Source organism: Ambystoma mexicanum, chromosome 6q, assembly GCF_040938575.1.
Source record: "Ambystoma mexicanum isolate Mex_15411 chromosome 6q, UKY_AmexF1_1, whole genome shotgun sequence".
NCBI classification, from domain to species: Eukaryota; Metazoa; Chordata; class Amphibia; order Caudata; family Ambystomatidae; genus Ambystoma; species Ambystoma mexicanum.
In genome coordinates this window covers 383462416-383481093 of record NC_090937.1, presented here as the reverse complement: position 1 = coordinate 383481093, position 18678 = coordinate 383462416, and positions in this window count along the sequence as shown.

The window sequence follows — 18678 nt, the reverse complement described above, 5'->3', positions numbered from 1 at the left end:
TAAGAGGACCATCACAATTCACATTGAAAATAAGTGTAGCACATTAGTTCCAATACAAAATAAAAATAAATCATCAAATTCTGTCTTTTTATCTAAGTTCTCCAAGGCAATTGTCATGAACGGTGAATTTAAACATGTGGCTTGGAGCCACTGAGCCAAATACACAGCCTTGCCCATAGAAATACTTGCACGGAAAGAAACAATAATCGCTTGGCTCCTATGCATTGAATTAAATACTGAGATAATGGGGCTCATTACAAGTATGCCAGTCCGGAAATAACGGTGCCGGTAAGCTTACCGGCACCGTTGTTTCTGGACCGGCATAATACAGGTCTGCCAGCCGGAGCTGCCGTGCCCGCCAGGTCTGACCCTGCCGGGCACACTGGCCATGGTAGGCAGACCACCACGGAAGCACTGGCACCGTTAGCAACGGTGCTGGTGCTTCCAGGGTCCCCACCCCCATAGAGCCCTACGGGACTCTAGAGGAATGGGGACTTAAAATGTACCGGGCCTGACTTCCCGAGCCGCCAGGGTTGTAATCTCCTGGTGGCACCAGGAAGTCAGGCGCCAGTAAATTATTTCAAGTCCGGCGGCAATCCACTGGTATCAAAGGCAGGGTTACCGCCAGACTCGGAATGAGGCCCAATGTGTTGGTTTGATTTTATTTCACCTGTCCGAAGTTGACTACAGATAGTGTTGACTCACATGGCAGCCAGAAGGGATTCTGAAATCTTTGTGATTCCTCTGTTGCAGTTTGATGTAAGTCAGTGGGATTCGTGAGGAGTGTCCCCGGTTAATCCCAGATGGCCTTTTATTTTGTAAAATGTTCAGAGGCAGAAACCAGCCTGCATTGGCCGAGTACAAATGCAGGCCTTTAATTAATTCAGAAAAAAAGTCAGCCCTCATCATCGAACTCAGATTGCATTGAAAACACCCAAGAAACAAACAAAGACCAGCACCCCCTCTAATATTCAGGTTTATCATAGTTCCTTCATTACTTGGGACTGTCCCTGCATCCCTACAGTCCCTCTACTAGCACTTGGCACCGTTTGTCTGCACTTGCCTTTACACTTGCCACCAGCTGGCTGTACTTACTTATTGTTTTTACTCTATTATCCTATGTACTGCACTTTCCCCTCCCCCTTTCCCTTGCACTCTCCCCCCATCCCCTACCCATGAACTTGCGCGATCTGAATGTCACCTGGCCTAGTAGGATCGCTGTCTGTCCTCCCTCTGTTCCCCCTCCCTTGCCTCGTCGCGCCTTGAAACACTTGTGTATAGGCGCGTTATAAATGCCATATCATATCACCCTAACTAAACTTTCCATAGGCGTCTATGAATTCATCCAATCAGAATCTCTTTGTTCAACCACCTCAAAAGGTCACCAATACGTAATGTCATTTTCATTCTGAACACAAACATGCTGTGACAAATGTTGTTCTCATCTTTTTTTTTACAATCTTTAACAGATTTTGCTCAGTCCATTTTTGATCCTGCATTTCCGCTTTACTAAAATGTAACCCTCTTTGCCTTTGTCCAAGCACCATTCTCTAGGATTGGGGTTTCAGAAATATGACACAACTGCCTTTCACAGTATCTTTAGAGCAGTTTGACCTTCCGAGCACAGCAATGCAATTTTTAATGTGCTGGTGGAGGCATATTAGTAGCATCAATGCCCGTCCCGTTATATTGTTATAGTTATATATCAGAGTCTCCATAATACTAACATCCTGCATGTTCATGTGAATGCATCTCCCTTACATTTGTCACCCATATCACTGTACTCCTTTCATCTTTTGTATTTTGTCCTGACAATGATAGGTTTCTCCCAAACCTTGGATTTCTCAGCATTCACATTAGGCATCCAACTACAACGTCTCTATTGTTTCCAGGTTTGTCAATCTATCTGGTGAGACATGCTAGACTCAGGACAATGGCACTTTGGCATCACACAGCAGCATCAATCCACACCCTCTACAGTCTGCACCATGGCGTCCCTCAACCCGGTTTCTCTTTAGATCATGGAAGATATCTTGCCCTCAGTTCTTGCTGTCTACATATGTTTTTTGTAACTAGTGCTTCTAATAATGTGTAATTTGTTCAATTTTATTTTTATGGGTGCAAAGACATTTTGTAAGAGATCTTATAATTCTTCAAAGTTGTCTGTTAATTATTCTGTAATTCATCTATTTGGGAAGAGGAAGCATTATCTCCCGAAATGGTAAGCAAGACAGACCTCGGACCCCAATGGAATGATAATCATTTGATCACAGATATTTCTGTCAAATGTAAAGATATGTGAACATACATATGTTTCCCTCAATGCTCCTGGACATAATTCAAAACAGCCAGGAACTCTCAATAGTGCTGTTTGTCAGTTTCTGCTTTATCATAGGAACATTTTGAAATAGTAAAAGAATAGTGTACAAGACTGTATATTTTGTAATTAATTGTCTTTCAGAAAATAATTTATATGGTTATTCTATGGTTTGATAATGCGCATTACTCAGAATAACACGTGTAACATTTTTATTATGACAACAATTTATAGGAAAGACCTTAGTGCAATTAAAAAAAACACGGTTAAAAAGGTTAGTATAATTACATTATTTCCTTTTTCATAGTTTATTTTGTTGAGAATACACAACATTTTGTCTTTCAAGATGTAATTTGTTCTTGGAAAGGCTTGCAATCAGATTAAAACAAATGCTCTGTTTCTTCTGCCAGCACCATTCATTTATGCACAAAAACGAATAATTAAAAAATAGAAAATAAATGCAGATGTACACTGCCCTGGTCTTCTGGTTCGTGCAGAAGATGTGTTAGAACCTCAGCACCAGCCATAGAGCCTATCTGCACACACATCAGCTCCTCTGTATGTACAGTTTGATGGCCTCATTACTGCAGGACACACATGATGATGGTGTAAATACCAGGTCAGACGCCACCTCAGGGAATGCCGCTGTGGCTGGTGCTCTCATTCTACTGTTAACCATAAAAACAACACCCTGTCCACCCTTGTAAGATATCTATGTTTTTGCTCTCGCTGTGCTGCTGTCAGCAACGGCTGGGGTGGCACCAGCATATGCGCACCTGACATTGTGATTCACCCTCAGAGAAAGCGCGAGATGGATATAGAGAAAGAAAGATAGAAACATTAAGTGGAAGAAAGAGGGTCAGAAGAAGAGAGAGAAAGAGAGCAGGAAGAGAAAGAAAGCGATATGGAGACAGTGGGAGCGCTAGCTACAGCGGTCAGCTAGTTTTTTTAAGAAGCGCTAAATGTTTATCGGTCCGCTTGTTTCAATTACATGAGTATTGGTTAGATGTATTTATTCAGGGTTCTATTATGTTTCTATTGAATCTGACAATTTGTTTGGGTGTAGCCATATTGGGTAGGTACATGTATATAATTATTTTGAGGATGTATGTTGCAAACGTGGCATTATTTTATGATGTTTTGAGGAGGGAATGGTAGAACATTTCTCAGTTTATGATTTGTTACTACATAATATATTGTGTTCTGGTGGCATGTCCAGCAGTGCCCGTAATGGCCACCTTTGTTTAAATCTCAGACTGCCCCGGTGCCCTTACAACCTCTACTGTCAAATACCTGATCACCGGGCCATCGAGTTTTTGATGTCTTGGCAGAGATGATGGGTCAACATGCTTCCAGGTTTGGTTCTTGTAGGTAGTGCAGTGGGAGAGACAGGTTAACTCCCAATCTAAGAAAATGATAGTCAGAGGTGGTTGGGTACCCTCTCCCCACACCACAGGCTCGACCTCTGGTATTTCTGTGGCGTGGAGACGGGGCAAGCACGGAATCGGAAGGTCCGTATGGCTCCAAGAGGGATCCAAAAGAGCCAAGTAAAGATACCAGTATCGCAGTAGGATCAGAGCCAGGTCAAGAGAGAGCGAGAGAGAGAGAGCAGGCCGAGAAGAGCGAGGAGGAAGGAGGCAGTTGAAGTAACCAGAAGACGGAGGAAGGCAGCAGACGACAGGAGCAAAGACAGGGTAGGAACCCAAGAGCAAGGCAAAAAGAAAGCAAGAGGCGAGGGGGCATGCACAGAAGGCCAGGCGGGAGGCACAAGCACAGAGGAATGAGTACAGGGCACAGGACGGCCAGGAAACAAAAAGAGCGGGGGTCCTGGTCGGAGCATTGGGCTTTTATTTCCCTATCGCATTATGGTTGCAATGACGACCGGGACGCCCCATGCGTGCATGGTGTTCTGTGCGCCGTACTAAGTGTCCCATGTCTGCCTCTCTTCCGAAGCTGGGCAGCATCTTCCCTGCTTGAGAGAACTGCTTAGGAGACTGGTGGTGCATGGAGAAGCACCATCGAGGATACAGGTATGTCGCGGCTGCAGCATTACATCTACCCCGGTTACAAGACATCCCTTGAATACCTAGGTTGGCTCTGAAGAAGGGGAATGGCTTGACTCTTCGTCAGCATTCTGGAACTGGCTGAATGCAATAGCTCTATGAAAGCTAAGGTTGTAAACACATTGAATGGAGCATGACACAAGCATAATGGCAGAACAAAAGGCATGAGCTGAGGAGCCTTCCTGATTTGCTCATGAAAGCAAAAGCTGAAGTCGAAGAGTACCTGTGCCGGGGTGGGTGTGTTCTATGGCCCAAAGTACACTTCCTCTCAAAGCCCAAGGACAGTTTCAAAATAACCTGAACTGATGTGGAAACAGGGTCAGACACAACTTGAACATCCCTGTGAGCACCTGCAAGAGATCCTCTGAGAGCTCCAAGGGAGGCGCTGCACCAGTGCACTGATTGTCCCTAGGACCCATTGTGGACTAAGATGAGGAGGACTGTATAAAAGAGGCTCTGTTACAAGTTGCTCCGCCAGGTGACTCCTTAGGATCCCTTATATCTTCTCATATGAAGTACGTATAGCTCGGCCAAAGGATAAATATATCCAAAAAGCTGCTGGAATGTCGCAGGTCACTGGATTAAGACGGTAATAAAACCCTAACCGTCAACTAATTACGTGGTGATGAATGATGACTCCAGGACTCAGCGCCATTAAGTATGTTTGAGCTTGGTTTTAATGTTCAATTAAACAAAAAATGCCCTCTTTCTGGTGATTACACGTGTTTCGGCTTGCCTGAGCCTTTGTCAAATCAGGGATGTAACTAGTATTCAAAATCCATATGACGTGTTGTCAGCTAAGTAATAGCAGGGTCAGATCCCCAAATCCAATAGTCCTTAATCGTTGCGTGTGATCTGCAGATTAAGGACTATTGGATTTGGGGATCTGACCCTGCTATTACGTACCTGACAACACGTCATATGGATTTTGAATACTATTTTTGGCCCGGATTTGACAAAGGCTCAGGCGAGCCGAAACACGTGTAATCACCAGAAAGAGGGAACTTTTTGTTTAAGATGAGGAGGAGCCTAGAAAATGCCTACCCAGATGATAAGCTGTCTGGATCCCCAGGTGAGAAGGGGGATCGACCTGGAGGATGGAGCACCTCTGGGGGAGGAACTAAGTGAGGCAACCACAGCATCAGCCCTTAAATATTTAAGGCACTGCCATCAGAATGCCACAGAGGAGAAGGCAGGTTACCTAGAATAGGCAAATAACCATGGGGGGGAATATGAATCCCTAGCACCATGATATGTAGCTGAACAGCTGAGTGAGCACCTTAAACTAAACACAAACAGTGGGTGGATGCCCTGGTTAGGGGTATTACAACATTCGAATGCCTGCAAACAGAAGTGAGTAACAATGGAGAGTGACATCCCCCAAACACTGCAAGTTTCACATATCCCAAAATCATTCTTCAGGTCAATGGGGGCGGGGGGGGGGCAAATGCAGGGGTCCAGCACCATTTTGAGACACTGTAAATGACAAGCTAAACACACACAGGGGACTATATCCATGCAACCCTTGCTGTCACCCTGATGCCCCATAATTCCTCGAGATGAAATTGAAAAGCGTTGTATAGGCACCTCTGAGATGCAATGTAGACATGCCGTAAAGATCCAGCTAGCTTGAAGGAACACAAATAGGCATATAAGAAGGTGCACCCTTGACGGACTCAATGACTTCAACCAAACATGTTATGTTACTCTGGCATGTCCTGCTCCACAGCCACTAAGAATAAAGAGTAGTAATGAAAACAGATTAAAGCCACGGGTGATTAGCTGACCTGGCAAGACTGAAAACATTGATTCCTGGCCAGTCTGGTGTACCTATACTGGCAGGCCGGCCTACATATATGCCTGTTATGGTACAAGGGGGCTTGGTTGGAACATCAATCCAGTCCGGGCTACAATCCTCAGCTTCCTAAAGTAACCAAGTAAGACCACAAGCCCAATACAAATGGGCAACTCATCTTAAATCTCAGAAACAATCAAGTTGTAGTAGCTGCCAACTCATAAGGCAGGGCAGAAGGGGAGACTGCTTACATCCCTCTCGTCACCACCAAAGTGGAACCAGAGTTAGAAAATGTGGGTTTGGGGGTATTTTTCTGGCAGCTTCGGGATGGAATTTGGCACTCCGATTCACAGGGACCTCTTTCCTTTCCCAGAGCCCCTAGACTGCAAACTACCTTCCTCTTTCTCAGCTGCAGTGTGTTTGGGGGACCTGGATTAGATTTCGGTTGCATGAGCTCAGGGATCATGAAAGGAGGTTGTGCGGCAGCTCCTGTCTGCCAAATACATATTTGTGGATCTGGCCAAGAACTTTCATGGTGATCCGACTATTGATCGATAGACCATATAGTGATTTCGGTATTGTCCAATTTGACCTAGTGCCAATTTGACCTCCTCCCATTTGACTGCATCTTTTGGACCTAATTCGGTAGGTCAAATGTTACACTTTAATAAAAAAATAGTTGTGGGGTGGGGTTGGTAAAGGGAATAGGTTGATGTGGGGGGGAAGCAGGGGTGTCTCCCCCACATTAGGGTTGGTTGCGGGGGTCTCCCCCCACAGTAGGTAAAAATAAATGAGGTTAAAAAAAAGGTCAAATGGGCAGTAGGTCAAGTTTTTTAGGTCAAACAACCCATATCCGTTTTTTTAGGTTCAGTGCATTGGCATTCCAAGGCTTTTTTGTGGCAAACATTTTCAGTGCACAATTCTATACCACTCTGAACATGAGGTTGTGTTTTTTAGGTGCGCTAAGCCAGAGAGAAATGGTGTAGTCAAAGCTGTTACTGATGGTGGTTATTAATATTAATAGCCTGTCTTCTATGAAGTACTCAGAGCAAGGTATTGCAGGTGCTAACCACAAATCCTATCACACTACGAAAAGTGTCGAGAGAGGAGGTTAATGGTGTATTTAGAGTAGAGGAACTGACAATTTGTTTGGAGACTTTAAGTTTCCGGAAGTTAATGACCATTCAGGGCTTCATGGGGGAAAGAGGGGTCACTGGGGCGCAATATTGGTTTTGCTTGTTTCGAATGAATAATAAGAGATTAATGTTGATAGCAAATGATTAGTGGAGGAGGTTCTGGTCCCTGATAATGTTAAGGAGCTGTGGCAACAGCTGTTTGAGCATAGGTGAAGATGGGGCTCTTTGCCAGAATGTATGAGACATGAGTTGTAGAGGAATTTGCCCAGCTTAATCTTCTAAGAACCAGTGGAGGGTGCCATCCGTGATTCCTGCTAGGTTGGAAAGATGAACATTCAATATTGCTTGATCTGCATAGTCAAAGGTCACACTAAGAATTCAGTACATTGAGACAGTATGCATCATGTTGTATCCTGCCTTCCCTCCCTGTGGTTTGTCTGTGCATGTGAACCAGTGAAGCTGTGATGTGATGGAATGTATTGCAGCTGCTGATGCAGGAGCCCAGAATGTTGAGGTTTGGTTTGGGTTCCATCCAGGACATTTCATGATAGATGTAGCGTGGGTGGTGGGAGCCAGTGGGCTCTCCAGGTGTTATGTAAGATCCTGCCATCTCTCTCTCTTGTACCTGATGTCCTAGATGTCTCCTGTAAGCGTGCAACATAATTAAGAAACCTAAGGACTTAGCATCATGCCTCCTGAACCTTCAATATAACACATCACCATTCGAGTGTTAGTCTGAAAGCTGTTATCTTTAGTGCTTCAGTTAAGTGCACTGGAGAAGTCAAGGAATTCTAAGGCCATTTCGAAAAAAGTGGGGAGACCAATGTACCCCTCAAATACACCAGCTATTTAGAGCCCTCTGATCAAAGTGATTTCATTTACTGCATTTCTTTGCTAAAGGAAGTCATTTGCAAGATGGTGCAGCAAGAAATCAAGGTGATGATGAGATACAGAAAGCAATTGCTACTCTAAAGCAAGAAGTGGGACATCTAGACTAAAGAGCCAATGAGAATGAAAGGGTGAGTCAATTGCTGAAAGATCCACATATCCAGCCTGCCCACTGACTTAACTGAAGCTAAATGAGCTATGGAGGTCTTAATACCCACAATACTGCAACAGATGAGAGAATCTGAGGATTCATGGTCTGGCGGAAGGTACCAAAGCTGGGAATCTAACAGATTGAGTGTTACATATATTTAAATCTACATTCCCAGAAGTTATGCAAGAGACTCTGATCCTGGGCCATCTATTAGAGGGGTCCTCTGCATAAGGGACCCTGGGTAACACCAAGAAATGTCATCATAACATTACATCCGTACACAGTCAAATTCTGCACAGGACCATGCACCATAATATCATGGGCGCCATCGTTAAAGTATTGGAAGGAATAACCTACCAATCAAAAGGACACTTTCTACTATGGACCATTGACGTCATCCTTGGTAGGTCATATCACACTACTTTCACTTTGCGTTTACCTGTACTTCAAGAACAATACACCTTCTGATTCAATCACAAACAGTATATTATCAAAATAAGAAGCAACAACTATATTCATTAATTACAATACTACCTAATGTGATAGTAACATATGTCCAACCCTCTCCACAGTATGTTGTATAAACCACATATATTCAGATAATTTGCAAAATATCGCTCACACACCCACATAACAATTTTCGGAAAGTTGATACTCGGAGCATTTGCAAAATAATCTGCACACACTAACAAAAGAATATGTAAATAAACGAGGAAAAGAGTACAAATTGAATTATAACTTTGAAACTACAAGCACATTTGGCAATATAATTCATGCACAATTTATACACTATAACACACCGACAAAAAAGGAGGAAATAAGTGGGGGAACGCAAACAAACATTAAGGTTAATATGCATAACAAGTGTGTTTAAACATTTTTAATACCAACATTAATGTTTAACCTATCATTGTAATGTAATGTAAAATAAAACATAACGTAACTATTTTCTCAAACCAACCCAAGTCTACGACCAATATGTGATACTCTCGCCTCCCGAATGTTGTGTGGCTGCCCGTGCCTCGGGCAGGCCTGCATGCACTCCTGCGCACACTCACACAGGAACACACGGGACACGGTGTTGGCCGTTTCGCGTCCCGGCCGCAACTACCGGCACGGGCGCACTTTATTTTACTGCTCATGCGCGTAGCCCGAACGAGGCTCGCGCATGCGCGCAACGTGACTCGCACGTCACATCCCTTTTTTTCTTTAACGAAAACACAAACCCAACATATGTGGAAATAACAGTTCAAACTTGGAACACCCCCCCCCAACATTTTCTTACCCCCAGAGAAACGACTTCACACACCCCGGCGCAGTCTCCCGAGTCCAGGACATAGTCCTTGAGGTATGAGGGCGGTCGGCGACCCCTCCTCATCGGGTACCTGGACATCTCTGGCGCGGCTCCACGGAGGCCATCCTCAGCTGGACCAGGCTCCCTCTGGATGTCCTCCATTCGACCCTCCAGGGTTTCCTCGGAGACCCTGCTCTCGCTCGGCTCACTCGTATCCGCTCTGAAGTGTCGACTCGCTTAAAGAAGGACTTGTTGCAAGTGACTGTGCCACGGGCACAGGCTGCCGTCACCATGGTCCCGTTTACATGTGTGACTCTCCACGGGTGGGGTTCGTAGGGCAATGACAACTTGCCCTCGGGGTGGCGGTTACGGACCAACACCGCATCCCCCACACGTACCTCTTTGTCTTGTAGACCCCTTCTTTCACTTTCTCGCTGGTTTCTTTTCATGCGTTCCTCTCTGACCTTCTCGTTGTCAATGACGCCTGGCTCGTGGCCCTCGATCTCCGGTATCATGCCTCTGGGGCAGCGTCCGAAAAGCGCTTCAGCGGGGGCTACCCCCGTGGACTGGTGTGGGGTGGTTCTGTACTCTCTTAAGAATTCCACTAGCTTCTTGGGAAGGTCCTCCCCTCCGTGAGCGGAAATTCTTAGCACTTTGTTCAAAGTGCGCATTAACCTTTCGGCCTCCCCATTGGCGCGAGGCCACAGAGGGGATACTCTCCGGTGGTGAATGCCTCTGTCTTTGAGGTATTGGGCGAAAATACTGCCTGTGAACGGGGGCCCATTGTCCGAGCATAATATTTCCGGGAACCCATGGGTCGCGAACATTTTGTCCAGGGCCCTCGTGGTGTATTCAGTTGCGGTGTGTTCCAACACCTCCACCTCTGGGTATCGTGACCATTGGTCCACGGCCACTAAAAAGTACATGCCCCTACCAGTCGATCCGAAATCCACGTGTACAGTTCCCCAGGGCTTTTCACTTTGTTCCATCGACCGAATCGGTGGGGCCATGTCCCCAGGAGACGCGGCTTGACACGGCAGACACCGTCCCACAAAGCGCTCTACCATTCCCTCAAGGTCGGGGAACCACACCTTCGGACGGAGCCTCGCCTTGGTCTTGACGACCCCTTGGTGCCCGATGTGTGCTAACTCCAGGACGCGATTCCTCAAGGCTTGCGGAATCACAATTTGTCTCCCTCTCAGTAGCAGCCCATCATCCGAAATGGATAACTCATCCCTCACCTTCCAGAGCGCCTGAAGGTCCTTCTGGGCTTCTAGCTGCCGCCTGGAGTTGTCCCTTAGCACAGCTTTCCAGTCACCACTCCTCACCGCCACCTTGATGATGTGGAACACCTCATCCTTGGATGACTCAGTTGCGATGGTGAGTCTCGATAGCGCCACTGGAAATGCCCCTTCCACGACGTGGCAGAGTAGTCCTTGGCATTCCGACACTTCCTCGTTCAGGTCCCCACTCCCCTTGTTGGGGTGGCGCGACAGATAGTCCGCCGGGTTGTTGGTGCCTGGCCTGTACACGAGCCTCACCCCATACTCCATCAGGGCCAGCATCCACCGCTCGATTCTGGGAGGCGGCTTAGACGATACTCCCGCCAGGATGGGAAGTAACGGCTTATGGTCAGTCACAACCACCACGGGCTTGTCCAGGATGAATAGCCAAAAGTGGCGACAGCCCCACAGAATAGCTAGAGCCTCTCTTTCAATTTGCGAGTAGCGCCTTTCAGTGTCAGAGAGCGCCTTGCTCGCATACGCGATGGGTCTCATTTCCCCTCTTTTGTCTGGCTGTAGTAGCACTGCACCAACACCCACGGGACTCGCATCTACAACAATTTCTGATTCAACTGATGGGTTGAAATACGCCATGGTGTCATCATCCGACAGGGCATTCTTGAGGCGCTGAAAGGCCTCTTGCTCCTCCCTCTCCCATGTCCACACGGCATCGTTCCTGGTCAATGCCCTGAGAGGTTCCGACAGAGAGACCAACCCTCTGATAAAACGTCCACAGTAATTGACCATCCCCAAGAAACTCCTCACCTTGGTAGCGGATTGGGGCGCGTCGGCCTCTCGAATGTCTTTAATCTTTGCCGGATCCGGAGACACACCGCTGGCATGGAAGATGAATCCGAAGAACCCGATCCTGTCCTTGAAAAATTCGCACTTTTCGCGATGTAAGATGAGTCCCAAATCATCCAACCTCTTTAGTGTGCACTCCAGCCTCTTCATGTGTTCCGATTCAGATTCTGCGAACACTAGAATGTCATCACTCATGTTCAAAACACCTTTTAGGCCCGCCAGCGCCCCCCTGATGGTGTTCTGGAAGACTTCGGCAGCTGAGGAAATGCCGAAGCTCAGGCGCTTAAACTGGTACAGGCCTTCATGCGTCGTGAACGTCGTAATGAATCTGGAGTCTGGGTGGAGTTCAAGCTGATGGTAGCCCGCTCGCAAGTCTACCTTTGAGAACACTCTTGCGCCTTGCAGTTCGCCTATAATGTCATCCAGAGTGGGTGTGATGTGTCTCTCCCTCTTGATGGCGGCATTGGGGAGCCGCATATCTATGCATATACGCACCGCTCCAGGCTGCTTCGGCTTGGGGGCTACCACAATGGGTGAGACCCAGGGCGTAGGGCCTTCCACCCTCTCAATGATATCCATCTGCACCAGCGACCGAAGCTCCTCTTTGACCTTTTCTCTGAGGTGGAACGGGATTCTACGATGCTTGAGCCCCTTAGGCCTGACGGTGTCATCTATGCGCAGACGTACCGGAGGAGCCTTCAGTTTCCCCACGCCTTCGAAAATGCCTGGGAACTTGCCCAGTAACTGCTCTCTGTCGACTTGATAAACTTCCCATGCGAAATGCACGAGGTCGAGGGCCTCAGAAGCCGCACAACTGAGTAGAGAGTGAGGGCTCACGTCTGTGACAAAGAAACAAGCTTTGATGGTCTTGCCTCCTCTGGACACCGGTGCCACGAAAACGCCCTTGATAGGGAGCGGTGTATCCCCTCTGAACGTGAATATTTTCACCGTTGAAACGTCCAGCGCCGGTGGGCCCGGTATGGACTGGTAGTGGTCGGACGCCAGTACACACACCGAGGCTCCCGTGTCTACAAGTACTTGTGTCGGCACCCCTTGAATGTCCACAACACACTTCGGTTGCCTCTTCTTCCTCGCCCCAGTGGCCAAACTTGAAATGAAGAAAACGTCCTCTTCCTCCTCTTCCTCTTCCTCTGCCAAGTTGAGCCTCTGCATTTCCTGCTCTAGTACGGCAACGCTCCTCTGTCTCCTTGAACTTCCGCAGAATGCCCTGGCGGGGCCCCTCTGTACGGTCACCGGGGCAGGAGCACGACACATCTGTGCATAATGACCAGGACTGTTGCATCTGCCGCATGTTCTCGACTTGGCCGGACACTCTTCGGAGTGTGGAAGGTCATATCCGCAGTACTGGCACACAGATGACGCCCCTTGCACCGACCCCGTGTCCTGGCACCTTTGGACCCACTTAGCCTTTGACACCCCCTGTTTGCCAATGGCAAAAGCCTCCTCCACTTTTCCCAGGCGCACTGTGGCATCCATTTTGGCAGCCCTTGACTCTGCCTGCTCATACGTCATGCCGCTGTCCAAGATTTGTTGTAGAGTCCAACCCTGCTCCCTCAAAACTTGCCTGCGTAACTTGCCTGAGCCACAGCCTTGGAGGACCTGATTTCGAACCATGGATTCCTCATTGTCCCACCGACAAGTTGTAGCCATTTGACGCAGGCGAGCGCAAAACTGGTCGAGTGACTCCTCTTCCCGCTGCTTTTAGCCGCAGAACAGGAATCTCTCGTAGTCCACATTGGATAACGGGATAAAGTAGTTCTCAAGAGCAGCCTTGACGGCGTCATAGGTTGTTACCTGTAGATTCAGGGACTCATAGATGCGTAATACGTCCATGCCCGCCGAGTACAACAGGGTGGCTCTCTTTGCGTCGTCATCGGTTTCCCCTGTCGCAGTAAAGTACATGTCTAATTTCTTGATCCACAACAGCCACCTCGGGCCTAGTTTGGAAGGGGGGCCCGTCGTGTCGAACTCTTGCATGGAAAGTAACGCCCCTTGTTGCCTCCTTACCACCACTCTCGCTGCCTCTTGTTCGCCGTCGCTCTCTGCCATGTTCACAGGTCGCACAGGCACCTCGTGGTGGGTTCGAGGCCGCAAACCTGCCTTGGATGACTATTGGACGTATCTTGAAACACTGCGCGGTCCTTGAACCTCCGAGTTGCCTGAATGTTGCACCAGCTGCTCCTGGGTGGTGGCGGCTAGTTGAGGTACAGTCCTCCTGTTTGGTAAAGACTGTAGGGTTTCCAAAAAATTCTGTTGTGATAGGCTTTTCAGGTAAACAGCAGCGCACGAGCACCTTTTCAGGCCGCTACTGCTGTCTACGAAGCGTGAAAACACCTCTGTTGTGTTCGCGCGGGGTTCGTAACATACCGCGGTGCAGCGTTGTGAAAATAAAAGCATTCACTCTGCGCCCCGCTGGTGTCCCGCCTCATCGCCACGATGTTGTGTGGCCGCCCGTGCCTCGGGCAGGCCTGCATGCACTCCTGCGCACACTCACACAGGAACACACGGGACACGGTGTTGGCCGTTTCGCATCCTGGCCGCAACTGCCGACACGGGCGCACTTTATTTTACTGCGCATGCGCGTAGCCCGAACGAGGCTTGCGCATGCACGCAACGTGACTCGCATATCACACCCAACACCATTTCAGACACCAATACCCTCCTAATCCACTTATGAAATGCTCAGGCTCTCCCAACCTCCATACATATAAGACGCACATGCCCTCCTGTTGCCCATTAAAATTCCAGACCCCACCAATACCCATGAGACAGCCTTGCCTCTCGCCCCATCGGACATGATTCAAGCTTTCCCCCAGATCAGACACCCGCTCTCTCACCATTGGACACAAACTCAGCCCTCGAAAGCCCCAACAGACATGCACACTGCCCATTAAACAACCCCCGCAAAATCACAGTCTCTAGCCCACCAAACACCCCATTCAGACACACCGATCAGCCACCCACACAAACTCCACCTTATTTGGCCCCTGGTGACTTTGACATTAATTTACTTTCCTTACATTTGCATACACAGCATTGTTTTAAACATCAGTTTGTTTACTTTGCATGTTGTAGATTATAGTATTTACTTCCGGATGGAGAAAATAAAACTATATTCATACTCCTTTTGCTCCACACAGTCATGATTCCACTGTTCAAAATATATGCTAGCATTGCCACTCTAAAACTCTTTAATGATGGTGCCCACAATATAGAGCAGTGCTGCCACTGTGAAGCACACGTTTATGATGTCTCTGCAATATAAGCTAGAATTACACTGTAAAACACTTGTTCATGCTGGATGTGGCCAAATATATATGATGTCGTGCTATGAGGTATTAATATGGCCCCAATCACCCTTGCATTGGTCTTACAGTGCTGGTACCTTGTTTGAGAGAATGGAGTATTGAACCCCTATACATCCATACCACCTACGTAAAACAATTACATAATGGTGCCCACAATATATGCCAGCACTTTCACTGGTACAACAGTTTCATGATTTCTTTGTCCATAATATATACCACCATGGCCCTTTAAGACACTTAAGACCAAAATGCATGGTAGTGTTACCTCTGTAGAACACGTTATAATAGTGCCCACATTCATGTAATTTCTAGGTCCACAATATATGCCAGAATAGCCCTGAAAAATACTTAGCCATGCTGGATGTTCCCAAATATATGCCAGTACTACCACTGTACAAGGCCTTCATGATGGTGCTAACAAAAAATGATAGAAGAGCTTTTGTCCACATTAATTGCAAGTATGAGCCAACAAAACAATTGTTCATGCTGTCTGAAAACAAAACAATTGTTCACTCTGTCTGTGCACATATGTATGCCAGTGTAAAACACTTGGTGATCACAATTCCAGCATGTCATTGTGAAACCCATTCTTGCTGCTGGTGTTGTCCCCTTCCGTGCAAATCACATATGCAACCATTGCACTTGCACACTCACTCACTACAAACTCACACACACACGCACACAGATGTACTCCCATGTGCACATTTTTTCACTTATCTGGGCACATCCGAACACTCATGCCAAAGTTTCATCAACATTTTCAGTTTGCAAATCATTGCTGAAGAAAAACTGCTTTTTGCAGGAGGCTTTCCAGCGAGGCTGAAAAATGTACTATTTTGCTCAAACTATCCTAAAATGTTCCACTTAGGTTTTTCGATTTTTGGCACACAACTCGGCATTAGGCTGAAGTATGGCATACCGAAAAAAAATAAAAATCACACCAGCCTCTGGATATCCACTTTTTAAGCCCACAAAATCTATTGATATTTCTGAATATGTGCAGTGGGTCCAGGTGGATAAACATGAACTTCATACTGCTCAAAACAAAGAAACATCAAGGCATGGAGCATACAACAGTGTACATATGCATGTATAAGCCAGAAGGACAATGGTATTAACTTTATACTGGCCAACTCTGAAAACTACCCACAAACAGCATGCCCAACATAGAACAAAGTGAAATGAATTGTATACTGCTCCACAAACACTGCCAATGACGTGGAGGATGAGCAACAACGTGGGGGAGGGAGTAGGCCATGTAATTAGCCCATTCAGACCCATAATGTCAATGCCACAACATATTGTAGCAGAGATATCCACTCAGTTTGACTCCCATATCCAACACAAAGAACTGGATCTAGTGGATCTAAGAGTGCCCTTGTGATGAAATGACTACTGCTCTGCAGGCGTACATAAGTGAAGAGTGCCTAAAGTGCCTTCTCAGGCCCATACTATTTATTTTATTTTTATTTTATTGTTTAAAATGCAGACCTAGCACGAGAGCAGCAGAGCACTGTACAGAGTGTGGGTAGCTGCATTTGGGCTGGCATCTTTTAACAGTAGCGCAGTACTGTGACGTCTGTGCATCGGTGTGTGTGTCCATTGGAATTAGTCCTTGGCCAGGTGTTGTTGAAAGAGCAATGTTTTGAGAGATTAGCAAAATTGGAGAATTGTGGGGGCATTCCGAGCCGACACCAGGATCGAGTTCCAGAGGGTAGGTGCATGACAATAGAAGGATTGTTTGCAGGTCCTCTCGTTGTGGACGAGTGGTGATTCAAGCCAGTTGGTTGTGTGCCACTAGATATGTTGAGCTTGGCCACCAGGAACCACACTACCACTAAAGTAACAGTAGTACTAATCATAAATATGAAACAGGCAAAGTCCAACAGGCATGCCTCCTTTCCTGTTTGGGGTAGTGCAGACCAAGGGCAGGCTATACTGTTCAGGAGGGTTGTGAACTGGTATAGTAGCAAACCAAACAACAACAGTACTGTGCTACCAAAACTAAAGAATATCTAACCAAGACTCTGGTTAGCAACTAGCAAAATCCCCAAATCACGGAATCCCTACTGGGCCACCCCTATGAAGGAAAACAGAGAGAAAGCAGAGAGATAGCAGGTATTAAATTGTAGGGGCTCTCTGGGTTTGTAGATAGGAGTGCTCAGGCAAAGATTTCAGTGGCAAAATGCCAAAGTTGATGAAGTTGTTTTTTATGAAGTTAGAGAAGGGTTTCAAGGTAACAAGGACCTTTTAAGATGGACCAGGAGGAAATGGCCAGGATTTTCAACATTGAACTGAGGGTCTGGTCACTTTTGGCAATGAGCTGGGGTGAGTCGGGAGCAGGGGTGCTGGATTCCAATGGTGCAGTGCTTTTAGCAGGGGTGACCTTTTGCAGGGCAAAAAAGGTTGGGGGTGGCAGGCGATGTTGCGTCAGTGGTGCTTGAAGAATAGGCAGCCTCTGGTGTGGAGAAGCAGAGACTGGCCATTGTTGGGGAATGGGCTCTGCTGGTTCAACATGGCATCAGGCTACAACAGTGGCAAAGCCTTTGAGCTCGAACAAGCTTGTAACCAGGCAGAGGTTGTCGAGTTGGGGCGCTAGAAGACTTGCCCGGCCTTAGATGCGGAGACGCAAAGCTTTGGTGTTGTGTGGAACGAAACTCAGAGATGTGGAGAATATCAATGTCAAAGATGACCCTGACAGTTCCCTTTCAGCAGATTGGCTGGAGATGAAGATGCCTAAACAGTCATTTAAGCAGTTTGTAAATGAAGGCAGAGCCAGGAGTTGATTCCTTGGTTGCTTGGACACCCATACCAAGACCACAGGGGCAAGGAGAGCCCTTTCGTCTGCCCTTGCAAACCAGAAAGGTGTGTGGAGAACACGTAAATGAGCAGGGTCCTGGCTACCAGCTTTAAAGTCAACACACAAAGGGAAGTCCCCCAGATGAACCATTCAGGAACGAATTTGATGGCCCAGTATCAATTTAAACTGGGTCCCATTCCGTAAGTTGTATACATCACCTCACAGAGTGAGAAATACACAGTGTACCATATTTTTCATTTAATATAAAAGGATCATAGTTTTATTTCGTAGGCCATAGGTCCTACGTACACCAATCATAAAAAACACCACATACAGACATATATCAATGTGGAAAATGTGTGAATGCATCTATGAACAATTTCATGATATAATCATAAAAGCACAGGTGACACAGCAAAGATTGTATAAACCAGAGCAAGGCGGGCACACATTCTAACTTCCTGGCCCTATCTGGCTAACAAGTCACAGATATGCTCCGTATGGCAGTGTCACCCAATTACAATGCAAAAACTAATTGGACATGGCGAATTAAATTACGCCTGACCAAAACACACACATCCCAGGTCTACGTCCATTATGGCGTTGTTGGGCCATATCACAGAGCTCGGTAGCATGGAGCGATGTACAGGACGTTTCGGCAGGGCATCAATTCTGCTGCCTTCGTCAGGACCCCAGGGGGAATGGAGTTCTGTGGATGTGATAAATAATCATATTACTGACCTATTGAGCCAAATAAAAAGGCCCCCAGCAGCCCAAAAGAAACAACTTGCAGCTACTGGAAAAGTGACTAATAACAA